The 13,696-nt window shown below is 35.7% G+C and overlaps 1 protein-coding gene across 3 annotated transcripts in view; it reads right to left on the reverse strand.

Annotated features, from left to right (window-relative positions):
- rasgrf2b (Ras protein-specific guanine nucleotide-releasing factor 2b) overlaps window positions 1–13,696 on the reverse strand; it is a 92,336-nt gene that overhangs the window by 77,129 nt on the left and 1,511 nt on the right. The window lies entirely within an intron of this gene.

Here is a 13,696-nt window from a genome sequence, read left to right on the forward strand (position 1 = left end):
ATACAGATTTTTTTTTAAGCAGCTTTACAGTGATAACAGGAAAATAATGATTCAAAGATGAACGAGTCAAACAGAATTCAATTCTGCTGTAAAGCAGCTCTGCAATAGTAAACAGTCATTATTCAGTTGATATCAGCTCAGTGTTGATTCAGTTTGGTTCGATAACTGTGTAAAGTTTCAATTATGGAATAAGTTCAATTCATCAAAAGCAACTCTGGAATGAAAACAGTGATGTCATCGTCCATCTCATCCAATAGTGTAGTCCCAAACTAATATGAGGAGTATTAAACTAGAATATTGATCTGGTCTGATCTTTAATATATCATTAAACTGTGAAAAGGACACCTTAAATTGTGTCACCAAAATGATATTCATTTTAAGGTTTTTAAGTGTAGTCTTGTTTATGATGTAATCTTTTGAAACAAGGTTGCAGCAAAATCCACACAGAACAGAGCAAAACGTTATTTGTTATCATATTGTTATCAATTGTTATCATATATATAATTTGTATATTAACAATATACAAAATGAGTAAACAAATATCATTGATATGACAACTGAATACAATAAAATCAAAATAGTTATGTTACGATTTTAATCTTCATAAATAAGGATTCGTTTTAGTGCTTTCAGTGTCTATGTAAATGTATGTGTGATATGACGCTGGATATAAACTCTCAATTGCGAGTTATGAATCACTTTTACATTACATTTTTTTTTTTATTAAAAACTTTCATTTGAAAACATTAGATGTTTTATTGTTAACTATTTATGTCATCCTGAAAGCACTGCCACATGACCAGTGCCAACCAAAAATGTCTCTTAATGAAAAAACCTGAATTAAAACAGAGATGCAATAACAAAGCAACAAAACAGCAGGTTTTACATCCTGAAACAAGGGGGACCTGTCATTTTAAAGCTTCCCATCTAGATCTCATTGCTAAAGCCAATAATCAAAGCTAAACTGGGGAATAAGTTTCCCCATCTCTCCCCTTAATCTAGTGAAAATATAACATCTTGCGCTGAAAGATGTCCTCATGAGACGTTTCAGTAATGAGGAACACAGGGACAAAATAACTTTCACTGAGAGAAAATACTGTAATTTAATGCTGAAACACATCAGTATAATTGGAAAAGATTCACATTGTGTCTGATCTCGTTCTTCCGATGCTAATGGTAATGATAATTCTCAAGGCGCCATAGTGTTGGAACTGTCATGGGGTGTGATAAATTTCATACATTAAAAGTGTATGAATTTGAGATCATCTGCTTTTGTGTGAAGATGGATGAGCTTACACAAGATGCGAGGAAGAAAAGGAATGGTGGTCATGGACCTGGAAATAGCCTCTTAATATGAATAATTAACAGAAGATGTTCAATAATAGCAGCTGCTTTACTACTAAGATATGTTGAAATGTGGTGCAAATTAAAAAGAAATACTGCTCTGTGATGTTAAGTGTCTGCACCAGAGCAACCAGACAAACATTTTGCCCCGTTCTCTTATCTTGTACTTTTGAGAACAACAATTACCCCCTTCCTGAGACTTTGTTGTGTCTAGACTTTTCTACATCTATTTGGTCACAGTTAGAAATATTTACCATATAATACAAGGATACTTGATAAAAAAAAAAATGTATTTAGCAGAGGCATTATGCTTATTATGTTGTATCAACAACACACACGCATCACGTCCAGCTGTGCGTATCCTACCAGAAGGATGACATAATTCCCACTCGGATGTCAACGTTAATGAGACGGCCAGCAGCGGTTCTTTAATGTTATTACTAACTGCAGTCAAGAGAGCAAATGTATAATCTAATATCATCCTGGCTGTGATAGTCATGGCTCAGCATATATTAGAACAAAACCCACCCAATTGGGGGGTGGGGGGGGGGGTGTTCCCTGGTTTTTTTAAAAATGCATTCGGGGGTAAAATATTTGTTTTTTGGCAGGGTTCCCTGCTAAAATTAGCATTTCCGGGGCTAAATATAACATAGTGTCACTTTAACCCGTGGATATGAAAAATAGCCCATGGCAACTGTATTTAAGCAGTCCAATTCCGCGAGAAAACCGTGGACTAGGCAGCACTTATTGATCAGCACTTATTGGCTCAATCCGAGAGGCGGGATTAAAGGTTGTCGTTCAAATTCCCTCTGCACGCAATTGGATTACTCAGAACACATCTTCCTTTCTTAAGAATGATTTCAGTGTCATTCTTTGTTCTTTTCTCAAAGAGAAGCTTAACTCCAAGTCTTCCAGAGTCGTGGCTAAAGCCGATTCAAAGATCACCATTCGCCAGCTTCTTTGTTTACAAGAAGCACGCAGAACCTCCGCAACTCTGCCTTCATTATGTTAAGCTCCGCCCACCGACTCTATACACGATGTGATTGGCCTGACCAGAGTTTGGTTTTTCAAGCTCACAAGTCTATGGAGAAAAATAAATAAATAAATATCTTTAAATAAAAAAATAAAAAGAGTAATTGCAGCAAATTTTATCTCAGAATTCAGACTTTTTTTCTCCCAATTGTGAGTTATAAAGTCCAAATTCTGAGATATAAACTCGCAATTGTTTTTTGTTGTTGTTTTTTTCTGCACAGATATCACATCTTTTTTTATACAGAGGGTTTATACAGAATTCCACTCCACTGCAATTGTGCGATATAAAGTCACAATTCGGACTTTTTTTCTCACAATTGCAAGTTATAAAGTCAGAATTCTGACTGAGAAATAAAGTCAGAATTATGACTTTATATCACGCAATTGCGAGTTTATATCTCAGAATTATGACTTTATAACTCGCAACCACATTCATGGACCACATTCAATTCACAGAAACTATAAGGCAGTGAAAGGTGGATTTGCAGTTATTGTTTTGTATCAATATGCTGAATTTGGAATTTGGCTGAATGTAAAAATCATACCCTATTTGAATTGACAATTCATCAATTAAATATTTACCATTGTATATTCTGTATAATTCGATTTTTTTAATAAATACGGTCAAAAAAACTATACAAGTTTTAGAGCTGGATGGTATGACAATATATAACATTGATATAAATGATAAATTATACGGTATATATAATTTATACCTGATTTAGACCTAACTATATTATATAAAGTGTTCACAGGCAAATTTCATGTCAGTGCTAAATGTATTTCTCCGGCATCGAAATCAGGCACATATAAATGTCAGGAAATACGATTCCTGGCTGCATGTCAATATTCATGGGTCATTGGATCTTTGGTAAGTTGTAAGGAACACTATATCGAGTCCAACATTTAGTTTAAAACTGACAATCGTTCGTTTTACTCAAGTTTTCTCATTTTCTCCTATAAACTCCAGTCATGCAGCAGCCTTTCTAACACTCAGTCCGGCTGAAGGGGCGTATTCTGGCGGGAAAGTGACGTCAACGCATACCCTTTTAGGGTCATGGTGTTAGCATGTGGCTAAGCTAACACTTTAAAAAAAAAACTTTTTTTACCCTTTAAAAAAAAGTAAGTAACCTGGTTGCATTAAAATTTTGATTTTATTGAAATAAAAAATGTGAGTTGATACAATGAAGGAAATTAGTTCAATAAATAGAAACTCCAAATATTATTGTATCTGAACCACATAAAAATGTTTGATAAATCATGAAAATAGCACTATTTGGCATGTTTCACTGCGTCATCACAAATAAAACACACACAATTACCCAATACAAAATCTTTTAATAATATTTTAATAAAGGTTGTCGAACCTCAAAAAAATGTTCATTGTATTAACTCAAATTTTTTATTTCAATGAACTCAAAATTTTAAGGCAACCAGGTCACTTTTTTTAAAAATATTTTTTTACAGTGTTCCATAACTAATAAGCGGTAATTAGGAGTTTATTGAGGCAAAATTCAGTTAATGGTTAGTTAGTGAGAATCAAAAGTGTGATCATATATATTTTTAAAATATGAATATTACATCAAATACATTTATAAATTAGATTTTCCACCATTACAATCTTTTGGGCACAGATATTATTTACAATTCAGAGATTATACTTAATCTAGCTTTTAGCTTACTTCTGCATTGGAAAATAAATTGAAAAGAGTATGTTAAAAATAATATTTAAAGAATTTCAGTGGGGGGTTTTTTAATAAAAAAGTGTATGTCTCAGAAAGCAGAAGAATATACTGTTGACTGTTTTTGTAAAACTTACAACAACAACAAAACTTACAAAAAAAGACTAAACAAAACAGGCTGGGACTAAATGCAAAATAATAATAATAATAATAATAATAATAATAATAATAATAATAATAATAATAATAATAATAATAAACACAGGTGTCACATTCCACATGTTTTGTCTTACTTTGCAAATTATGGAGCACAGTATCGGCTATATCAGAAACACCTGCTTGTTTTTCCAACATTTTCCATTTTAGAAAGTATGATCACTGCCTCATTATCTTAGGTGTGTTTATTATATCATGCTGTAAAAAATATTATTGTGCGCTATCCGGGCCTGAACAGAGCCATTAAAACAATAAAACAGGTCATAGCGGAAATTGCAGTGCAGTAGAAATGTCAGGACTACTTTACTTTTTCCCATACCACACCACATCCATCCAATGCTCTGCTGGGAATTATGTGGGATTTTCTTAAGTATGCATTTTCCCTAATTGGAAAAACAAACAAATGTCAGGTGTCTAATAATAAAGATAGAAAACATCTTGATTTGACACATTTAGGGTGTGTGCCACTTTAGTTTTAAAAGCATTAACGCCAATGTTGCCAAATACATTAACATTATTGCATCGATCAAACTAATGTTTGCTGAGAGATCAACACATACTTCCACTGCATTATGAGAACGCAGTCAGACTTCAACTGCAGTGATGACGCATAACCTTGAGCTCGCATGTAACTGCTTTAGATTTAACTAAACCCAAAACAAGTTATAAAAGGAAAACGTTTCCAATAAAATAATTAATTTGACATAAATCTGAATAAACTATCAGATTTCCATCCAAAGTCTCAAGATGTCCTGTATATTGTCCAGTGTAACAATCTCGATCCATGTGACTTCTGTACTCAGTAAAAAAAAAGCTCATGACAGTTTTGAAGATCCATATAAAAGTGGTGGAAGAATGATGGGATTTAGAGTTTTCTGGAAAAACGTAATTTTGATTCTTCCTCAATCTTCAAAACTACACTAAACTAATTTAGTTAGTATAACTGCATCAAAATTCAGAGATTTAGACTGGTGTCTGTTTGAGCAGCTTAAACTGACTCCATACACCTTTCCTTTTCATCTTTCTATAACTCTTTACCTGCTAATTTTACAAGAGCAAACCTAATCTTCCTGTGTTTTTGTTTTGTTTGTTTTTTTCTGCTGGAAATGATGAATTATCTACATGTAGTGGTAAACGGTTTTTCACCAAGTACAACATGTTTCAGGAGCAACATCTTTGTTGATTCTGGAAACATGTTCCAAGTAACCCTTCAGATTTGAGGGACAAGTTTACAGTTTAGGCTTACAACCAAGGTTATGTGCTTCTACATCCATTCCCTCTGATTTTATGGATAATTTATAGGTAGGGTTAAGGTTAGTGGTAGGACAACATTTTCGAAGATTCTTGTTCCAAGATCAACACAAAGTCGACCCAAGAACATGTCTTACTTGGCAAAACCGCGGTGATTGGATTATGCCAGTCCTGCAAATTAAACATAAAAGTCTACTTTCAGACAAGCAGAGCCACAGACATTGTAGGAGGATTATATACAAACTTATTGGTGAGTGGTTCTCCGAGTACTTTTGGAATGAGTCCTTTTCAAACACTTCTAACACATAATGTGTCTAACAACACCAACAACATTAATAACAAAGATTGGATACACTCACCATGTAAAACGATCAATAATAAATGAGATATCACTGCTTAGAGACACAGGCTTTGTGGTTTAAATCATTCTCAACATTATCTGTAATAGCAGCACAATAATATCAATAACCTATGGAGGCTTGTTTCCGCCACAGAATACAATTATTTAAAGCCCCCCTGTGGTGAGAATCACGTTTTTAATGGTGTTTATCTATGTGGTGTTTTTAATATGCTTAAGTCAACAGCATTGCTGAGTATTTTCTCCTTAAAACTCCAGTCAACCAAAGACAATCTCAAAAACACAGTATGAAATCTGGTGTTTCTGACATCACAAACTACCTTTTGTATTTTTAGAAGCAGGGGAGTCTCAAGAGAAGCCAGGTTATCCCAGTACATTTTTTGTTGATATGAAAAATCAAGTACAATATAGCAGGTTAATTATGGGCATGATGTATATTATGATGTTATGATACCTTTCTCCACTGACATTTTATGTTATTCAAAGCGTTTCTAAGGATACTGTTTTTCACAAGGCAGACGGCGAACGAGAACGTGTAACATTAGCAACACATAATTAGCTGTTTGATAAGGTAGTCAAGCAAAAGGCTAATCATATTAATTAATGTTATGTGTTTGATGTTGTAAAACGCAATACCCTTTTTGACCAATGCTTGCAGTTACTTGAGTTAAAGTTAACACTGAAATGGTGTGAGTGAGTGGAGACAGGGCTCATTTACATAATCACGGATCCGCCTATTAGTAAATGAAGCAAGGCTGTAGAGTACATTCAAGTTATTTTAAGGCATGATGGAATTTTTTTGACGAAAGGGGGACTTTTAAAGATAATTGTGACTTTTTAATCTCACAATTGCGCAATTCAGGCTTTTTCCCTTTATAATTGCGAGTTTATATCTCACAATTTTGACTTAAAAATCTCACAATAGGTAAATATGACATTCTTCTTTCAGGCGAATAAAATATACGGAGTTATACAGGTCCTTCTCAAAAAATTTGCATATTGTGATACAGTTCATTATTTTCCATAATGTAATGATAAAAATTAAACTTTCATATATTTTAGATTCATTGCACACCAACTGAAATATTTCAGGTCTTTTATTGTTTTAATACTGATGATTTTGACATACAGCTCATGAAAACCCATCTCAAAGAATTAGCATATTTCATCCGATCAATAAAAGAAAAGTGTTTTTAATACAAAAAAAGTCAAACTTCAGATAATTATGTTCAGTTATGCACTCAATACTAGGTCGCGCTGAAGCTGTCTCGCTGTGTCTAGCTGTGTCTCGCGCTGAAGTCCCGTGAGAATGCAGCGGTAGCCGGAAAAAAGGCAATCCAGTTGGTAAGAGCGTGATGTGTGTGTAAAGCAAGATTATTTTAAATTACTGCACATCTTTCCTCAAGCCGGGTGTGCCCAAATGGAAGGATAAATAAAGTTTACATTACCTCCACAGTGGCTGCACTCGTCTTTAACCACGGAATGGCATTTTTCTTCAACCGGCCCGGCTGTGTTGTGACTGTGTAAGTTAGTCAAGTGTTCGCTGCAAATTTTTACAATTCGGAAAGGCACAAAGCGAACAATTTCTTCTTCACTCGTGAGCCCGATCGGATCATCACTCTAGTGATGTCCGGTCACGAACGAATCGTTCTCTTTAACCGGTTCTTTTTAGTGAACCAGGCGAACCAGTTCCCCAAATCGGACCAAATCGTTCTAAACAGTTCGAGTCTCAAATCAGCGCTGACCACACACGTTATTTTAGTTGCTCACTTTCTGACATGAGTGACAGTCCCTCCGAATATAAATAAACTAATGTCTTGAATTATATGTTGTAACTCCAACCGTTCACTGAACTGAGTCATGTTTTGAAACTCACAAGCCGCTGAAACTGAGCATGAGCGAGTAACTGAACGAGCAGCGGCCCTCATCGGATCAGCAGTACAGAATGGTAAACTATTTCTCTCGGACACGTTCAATACTGAGGACCGACGAGCCGATGAACAGAGCCTCTTCATAAACACGATGCTCTTCTCGACTTTCCGGCTACCGCTGCGTTCCCACGGGACTTCAGCGTGAGACACAGCTAGCTGGCTAAAACAGGTGAATTTAAACAGTGGCTAAGTGGCTAAACGCATCTTGTTGTCATGTAAGGGACCTGTTCATGTTGGACAGACATTTTAATTGCATTTTGTGTCTGTTAAGAGGCACAAAGACACCCTTTACGTGCATGCCCCCAAAGCTGCCGTTTTAGGTGAGTGGGTGGTCTGGGCATTAACTGTAATAACTCCGCGTTGCAAGCACCAATCTGGTTCGTTTTTTTTTTCTATAGACTGTACTCACAAAGATATAACGATCAAGATAAACTTAAAAATTCGCCGGAGTCCTTTAAGAAGTAGTTTGACCAATTATCACTTTGTTAAGAGGTAATTAGTCTTACTTTTCCAATTCAAACTAGAACAGTCTGCCTTTTTATGTAACTGACTTTAAAAAGTTAGGACCTAAAATATGACTTTTAAGACTAGTCTAAGCAGTTTATGCAACAGGCCCCAGATGTGCTCTATTCTAAGCCTTCTAAAGCCACAAAAATAGCTTTGTGTACAGCACAGTCCAAAAGGTAAGCAATTATTTACTCACAATTTTGCTTTCTAACTGTATGCAGGCACTTAAAATAAAGGTTCCATGGTGAAGTGTTCAATGATACCTTAGAAGAACCATTTTGCTTCCCCCAAAGAAGCTTTTGGTGAACATTTTTCTTAATGTGAAGCACATTTAATAATCTGAAGAAACTTTTTCCACTATAAAGAACCTTTTGTGTTATGAAAAGCTTCTATGGATGTTAAAGGTTCTTCATGGAACCACAAATGCCAATAAAGAACCTTTATTTTTAGAATCTGGTCACCATTACTTTATTTATATGGAAAAGAACAGTCAAGGCATTCAGCTAATCATCTCCTTAAATAAGGGTGAGTAAATGAATTAACAATATGTCAATTATAAAATAAAATAAAATAAAAATAAAAATGGTATTATCAGCATTTAATGTGCATATGGCCATCTTGAGAAAAACAGTAAAGGTTTTACCACTGTAATCCAATTTCATGTTGCATTATTCATACTAAACGCACAAACTGTCATTTCAATCTGAAATCATCAATAGGATATCCACAGAATCAACTATCCAGCTTTAGCAATCCAAAAATCAGCTTCCCTCATAAAATACATACAAATGCATCATATCTGTTGTTGCTCTAAGGTGATTATTAATTTAGAAATGAAAAGATTATGACATCGATCCAGGACACGACATAAGTGGGAATACAGTATTTATAATTTATGTCCGTTCCTAAGCACTTCATGAGCTAGCCTCACGAAGTGTTTTATTGTCTCATATACTTTCTGTGTTGATGTAATTAATCTTTCATTAAGGCAGTTAATACAAAAGGTCTCGTAACAACAAAAGACCCAAAATCACATCATGATGTCTGATTGTTTCAAGGCCTTTACAAGTTTAAGGCCTTTTATTGGCCGTATTTGGCAAATGTCCTATCCTTAGAAATCTGGCATTGTAAAAAGAGTCTTGGACTTCATAAGATTACACAAATAAAATCAGTCAGGCACAGGAAGGTTTTCATTGACTATGGAGACATTAGTGTTGGCTTTATGTTTCAAATAATCAGCTGGAAATCTCCACCTACACATTTCTATTAAATCTGTATTCTTTGCTCATCAAAAACAGTCATTTCTATTTCTTTTAACCAGTGGGAAATGCATTTTGATCATCGGTTATGGCAGAGCTGAAAACATTTATTTGTAAATGTTTTTAGTAGGTTCACATTTCTATTCCACTGGGGTTTTTTCTCCCCAAAGGACTTCCAGTATCCCTATTGATGGCTTCTACACCTGTATACTCTTTATAGACTAGCCCACATGTATTCCTTTGTGTCTTTTTAGTTGTCTGTGGGAGAGAGTGTGCATTCTTATATGCAGTCGTGTGGGAGTCTGTGGGTGTGTGATTGAGAGAGGATTTCTAACTGTGTTCTCACAGAGCAGAGTCGATATAAGCTACAAATATGCACCCTGTTAACTACATTCACGTTGTAAGAGAACTATAGGCCTACATGATGTCTGTAGATTAGAAGTCATCTAATTTCTGTTTGAACAGTGCGTAATATTCAAAGCAATATACAACTGGGGATACTGCACAAATCTTTTTCCTGTCATGTGTCTGAAAGTGTCTAAAAATAAAAGTCTAAAACATTTTGGCTGGTTTTCCACAAACTTAAAGACATTGAAAGCTAACATGAGATATACATTTGATCAATAAAAGTTCACAGCAACATTAACAAGCAAAAGAAGCAAAACTAAAGACATGACCACTCTTAAAATAAATGCCATAGAAGAAGCATTTAGAAAGAGTAACCCTTGCTTTGACCATTGAACCCTTGATGCATACGTACTGACGAACGCAAAAACGCAGAGGATAGAGCAAAAACAAAACACCCGTCATGAATTAGAAGTCTAAAACAAGATTTTTTTTTAAGAGAAATGTCGGAGGATTTCGATATAAGGGAAGAGGGGCTTGAGTTTGTTACCCAGCCCCACCCTATAGGAGAGATGTCAAAGCTTGCAATGCTCCCGTACATTGCGTCAGGGGATTACTCTTTCGCCGTAAGTCGACCTGCATACCGCTGACTGCCGGAAGATAGTTATTTTAGTCCCTAAAGTTTTAAAGGGGTCATGAACTGGCTTTTTACAAAGGATTTTATACTGTTGTCTGAGGTCAACTTATTAAGTCTGTGTGGTTTTTACATTCAAAAACATCAAAATGAATAAGTAACAGGCTATTTTCTACCCTGGTGTTGAGCCTCTCTCATGTTACACTCGTTTTTTATGGGCATTCCGCACTGAAGCCTTAGTAAACGCAGTGATTTGCATATTATAATGAGCTTCAGCTCCCCCCTCAGTAAGCATGTGGGAAAACAGCAACCGGAATGATTCGTCCCACAGGGCACACACATTTTTTTTTTATCAAACAAACACAATGATTTATCTCTCATCCACCTGCAATTAACTGGAATGTTATTTTTTTACAACTTGGCCCGTCCGATCGGTGGATATAACTGTGAACCGTGCATCTCACACACACATGCACAAGCCTCACTGCAGAGTCAGTGGGCTTTGCGAGCCCTGGCCCAGTCTGATCACAAATTGCAGCACAATTAACCAACAACACCTCAAATAAAGGATTCTCCAGCCTGTGACATTGTGCTAGGTTATGTTCAGTTAGACACGTACACAAATCAATAGATATAAAACGATCCGTAACAATGCAACACTTTCACATTTTAAAATATATATATATTTTGTTTTACTTACATTAGTGTGTTGCTTCATTCATTCATGTGATCTCATCCTGTCTGCAAATCCAGCCTCTTGTTTACAAACAAATCCGTGGTGAAATGAAGGAGGAAACGCACAATGTCTTCCCCACGTTAGCTGGATATTCATTAAAAATAAAGTTCATCCATGCATTCATAATACTGGAATCCGAATGAAGCTGCTGAATATGTATTGATTGGAAGTTCAATCCGGTTTAGAACAAGGTAGGCCTGTGTTATTTATCTATAACATGTCGGACACGAGTCGGTGGGCTACAGAATAAAACCTTTTCTTTGACTAACAATTAAGTTTTAAGCTCTGAAACTTACAGGATATTTTTTTATATTAGCATGACCTTTTATACATCAAAAGCTTAAAGGTCCCGTTCTTCGTGTATTTTTGAAGCTTTAATTGTTTACAGTGTGCACTATAACATTGGTTCATGTTTTGCGTGTAAAAAAACACGGTATTACAATTTACTTATCTGTACAGCGCTGTTTCCTCTGTCCTAAAAACGGCCTGATGATTTCCTTGTTCTATGAAGTCCCTCCTACAGAAACACGTAACGAGTTCTGATTGGGCCAGCGCTTCCCGTGTTGTGATTGGACAGCAGCTTAGCGAACTTTGCCCAGAAAGGTCCCGCCTCTTACCATAACGCGGAGATGCAAGCGCTGAATGCGTGCTCTTCTCCACGTGGGAGAGCAACTAGACCACGCCCCCTATTTTGCGTGTTCTTGTGGGCGGAGGGTTAGTCAACAAACGGTTCTAGTGACGTCATTCAAGCAAGGAAGTGCAGGGGTGTTGTCCAAACCGGCCGTTCGCTGTAGGCTTTCAAATGGAAATTCTGTTAAATAAAATATCTCACTTGGCATTGAACTTTGAGCTTTATAATTTTACAGGTATTATTTATGCTCTAACAGCAACATTTCACACTAACTAAAGTTTGAACGATGGAATCGCGAAGAACAGGACCTTTAAGGGAAAGTTGATTTCTCAGTTCATGACCATTTTAAAATGGATATTTTTATTATACAAATGCGCCACTTCGCTTCAGAAGGCCTTTATTAACCCCCTAAAGCTGTGTGGAACAGTTATGATGGACAGATGCACTTTTATGGAGGAACCAACAAGTCACTGCCATTATAAAGCTTGAAAGAGTCAGGACTTTTTTAATACAACTCCAATTGAACTATCTCTTTAACAACCTTTCAGTGAACAGTTCATAAAATAACTATTTTTTTCTTAGTTTAAACAACATTTTAAAAATCTAAAGAACCTTTTCCCCCCATAAAGAACCTTTTGTACTATGGACAGGTTAAATGTTCTTCATGGAACCATGCATGCCAATAAAGAACCTTTATCTTTAAGAGTGTATTGATCTTTGGCAACTGCAACATGAAATCAATAACAGATTTTATTAACTCATCAGCAGTTTAGAGAGTTAATGGTTAGATGGTTAATTGAAGCTCAAACATCTGATTCAGTCCATTCTAAATGCTACCAAGGATTCACAATAAAACATTTAAATTACAGTATAAAAGAAAAGTTCATAATTAGGCCAAAATCAATTACTTCTGAAAAGACACAATCTAAGGACATATGAACTTACCTTGACATCTCAAATGGTTTATCCGTTCAAAAAAAAGAAAGAAAAAAAAGAAGAAGCCAATAGTCTTTACTTGCATCACAGTCGCAGAGCATGTGTTGCTGTTTTTTTTTTAACCAAGAGGTGAAGGTTTAGCTGGTGTGCTGCACAAATTGGCAGCAAAGACCCTATTTCTGCCATTCTGATGTAATATATTTTTGTGCGCAAAGGGAAGAAAAAAAATCTTCCTAAACTGCTATAGGGAGACCTATGCCAGCGGTCAATGTTTGGACTACCTCAAAACTGATATAATAACAGACACGCAAACACTCATTTTCAAGAGAATCACTTTATAGTTGGGTTCCATAATCAGAAAATGTGTTTTAGTTATTAAAAAAAAGAGAGTAAGGTCTGAATCATTTCACATGAGATAAAAACTATGTGTAACTAAATGTGTTTACATAAATGATGACTGAAAATATTTTGCAGCGTAGGCTATTGTATGAATGCAACTGCAAATTTGTACCTGTGACAGATTTATCAGCAGATGAAAGTGTTAACCAAATGATAGGTGGTTATAGCGCTGGGATATTTCTATAATAGGCATGACTTGCGATGCTTTTTTGACACTTGCATACATATTTTTGTTCTGTGCTGAGGCAACAGACTGCACCTGTTGAACAGGGAGCCTCTAAAGCTCTGACATCAGTGACATATTTTTATGACATCAGCAGACCACCGCATAAGCAGAAAATGAACATTTGTGCATGATAAAATGTTTCAACCACATTTATTTGCCAGAACCTCATGTAAATTCAAATAATACTTCTCACACATGCTAAAAAAGAC

Source organism: Pseudorasbora parva, chromosome 3, assembly GCF_024679245.1.
Source record: "Pseudorasbora parva isolate DD20220531a chromosome 3, ASM2467924v1, whole genome shotgun sequence".
Taxonomy (NCBI): domain Eukaryota; kingdom Metazoa; phylum Chordata; class Actinopteri; order Cypriniformes; family Gobionidae; genus Pseudorasbora; species Pseudorasbora parva.